The following is a 2,987-nucleotide window of genomic DNA, read 5'->3' as shown; positions in this document are numbered from 1 at the left end:
GCAAAAAACAACGTTTTTAACCCTAAAATTAGGGACGGGGGCCGCGGGAGGAAGTCTTTTCCATGAAAAGTTTTAGATTCCATTTATACCTGGAATTTGTTGTGAAAAAATTTGGTAAATTTTCAAAATTTTCCAGGGTTTAGGGAGAGGATTTTCGGAAAGTTTACTCAACTCTCAGAAAAACGGATATTATTTTGAGAATTTTTTTTTATAAATACCTTTCAGAGCGTGTAGATAATGATTATATTGGAACTGAATATGAAAAATGTCTCGTATACATACATAATGACACACAAGATGAAACTTGAAATTTCGAAAAAGATTGTGTTGTGTCAGTACGTCTGTGTGTGCTCACCTATTTTTCTCACATTTAATTCCGATATTCCGATATAATCGCGATATATTATGCACACTTTGAAAGATATTTGTTGAAAATTTCATTGAAAATACTCATTTTTCAGAAAATTGTGAGGAAAGAAAGACGACACGCGTGAATTTTCCAAAACTTTCTACAGAAAAAAAAAATTCATAACAAATACTTATATAATCGGTATCTACACACCCTGGGGCGTATTAATAGAAAGTTTCGTTGAAAAATATCAATTTTTCTGGAAGTTATGAAGAAAGAAATTTGGGGGCACGTTTGTGTAGGTGTGCCGTAAAAACTGTTTTCGACTTCATTTCACGTCGATCCAAAAAGAAAGAAAAAGAAGCCTTGTATATGGATAAAGTACCAAAATCCAGTTGTACACTTATAAGAATGATATAAGATCGCATTTTTATAAGACACACTTTTCATTTATATCTATAAAAAAAAAAAAATTACTTATTTAATTGTTATCGAACCGTTTGTTTGTTTTTAAATCCTGTTCTTTAACAGCAGTAGTGGCAGATTATTTTAATATTACGAATTAATTAAAAGTCTCTACGTAAGTTTTCAGGTTGTATAAATTAATCGAATTAGTGTTTTGTTTGAAGTGAAGCTTTAAGTATTTTCACTTTAAGTAAATCAATAAACGAAAAAGAAGAAAGAAAAATACAAGAGAAAAGATTTGTCGTAGTTTAAAAGTGCTGAATTATCTCCCTTGAAGACTGGCATATACAGGCAGAGAATAAGTTTTGAAAGAGATTAGAATAATTAAATTTCTGAAATCTAAGTAAATAAAGTAAATTAAGTAATTAGTATGAGACGAAAATGTTGTAATTAATTGTATAAGTAAAATGAAATGAGAGTTATTTTGTTTTTGAGATGTATAAATAAATGAATTGTAAATGTTGTTGGTGTAAAATCATCGAATGTATTGAATAGTAAAGGAATATATTCAAATTTTCCACGAGGAAAATCATACTTACCTGGCACAGGGGTAAACCATGATCAGCAAGGTGGTTCTCCCAGAGTGAGGCCCTTCCATTGCACTCCGGTTGGGTTGACCTTTGCGATCGCCCCAAATGTGGGCGACTCGGGTGCGCTATTTCTAAGTGTGGGGTCTGCGTTCGCGCTCACCCCGTAAATCAAACAAAGAACAGACTCACTAATGAATTCTCCTATGGTTATACATTGGAGAAGCATGGTTTTACGTCCATGCATAACTATTATTCGCTGCTATTTCTTGCAAGTCAATAATCTATGGAATACTATTGTAGATATTTCGGATAAATGTGTAGTTTTTAAGCTGCTATTTCTAGCAAGTCAAGCCATTATCTAATGGTTTTAGATAAACACTCTTTTGAAGTCGGCGAAAGAGAGAGAGCGATTGGACCAGGGAAGTTATCTTTTCGAAGTCGGCAAGAAGCGGAGGAATTGATGTATGTGTGTTTGATGGAGTATGCGAGACAGAAAGTGAAGTTGTTTTTTTAAATCTGTATGAAGAGAGCAATGGTATTGGTGTGTGTGTGTGTGTCTGTTATGTCATGGAGAAAAAAAGAGATAACAGATTCTTTTAATCACTTTTTGTAATGAGTGAATATGTGATTGACAGAGAAAGAGAGAGAGAGATTATGAATGTGTGAATGACTTCGGTGACACGCACAAGAACATACGTACGTACACCTATTGCATACATGTTTTTTGTACGCATATATGTTAATGTGCGTGAGAGAGAGAAAATGTATGTTTTTTGTTTTTGCTTGTTGTACATAGCAGACCGTTACATAAAGATACATACAAACAACAAGCAAAAACAAAAAAAAACCTTCTCTCTTCCCTCACACGCACATGAACATGTATGCAATAGGTGTACGTACGTATGCTTTGTGGGTGTGTGTGTCACTGAAGCCATTCACTCATACATACATAACCTCTTTCTCTGTCAATCACTCACTACTAAAAGTGAATAAAAAAATATTGGCATTCTTTCGTTTATGTTTTTATTACTTTGTAATTATTGATAGTTTAGTCACCGAAATATTTATACAGAAAGGAAATGAGATTTGTATAGAAGTACAAAATCAGTTCGCCGAATGATTTAAAAACAAGAGATGCAAACGTATAGTAGTAGTAGTAGTAGTAAGCAGGATGAAATATACATCTTTCTTCCTCTTTGATATAATTACTTATTCTGATGTTACTCCCTTCCCTTCCCTCGCATCTTCTGCTGCTTAATTCCTCCACTTTTTTCTTTTTCTGTCACTTTGTTTCCTTGTGATAATGGAGCTAATGCAGTTTCGCACCTCTTCTTGAAAAATGCATTTTTTCGGATTCCTACGTTTTAGATGTTCGAGATTACGAATATGAAAAAAAAAAAAAAAAAAATTACCACCCCCTCCAATTTTTCTTTCCCTATGTTTTAGATGACGGAGATTCCGAATAAGCAAGAAACTATGTTTTCAAATTCAATAAGCATATAGATATGTGTATAAAGAGATAAATATATAAATATGAATGTCTTCCTGGGACTATGAACAACAGTAACATCGCCACATTTAGTTGACAAATATATTTTATGAACAAACGGACAAGGATAAATAGATAGATAAATAAATGGATG

The 2,987-nt window shown here is 33.0% G+C and overlaps 1 non-coding gene across 1 annotated transcript; it reads left to right on the top strand.

The window, feature by feature from the left end:
* Positions 1–1,345: 1,345 nt before the first annotated feature.
* LOC128249978 (U1 spliceosomal RNA) lies at positions 1,346–1,509 on the top strand. Its single transcript, XR_008266120.1, has one exon. It is a non-coding gene; the product is annotated as a U1 spliceosomal RNA (small nuclear RNA).
* Positions 1,510–2,987: the final 1,478 nt, after the last annotated feature.

This window comes from Octopus bimaculoides, chromosome 18, assembly GCF_001194135.2.
Source record: "Octopus bimaculoides isolate UCB-OBI-ISO-001 chromosome 18, ASM119413v2, whole genome shotgun sequence".
NCBI lineage: Eukaryota > Metazoa > Mollusca > Cephalopoda > Octopoda > Octopodidae > Octopus > Octopus bimaculoides.
This window is presented reverse-complemented; position numbering and strand designations above follow the sequence as displayed.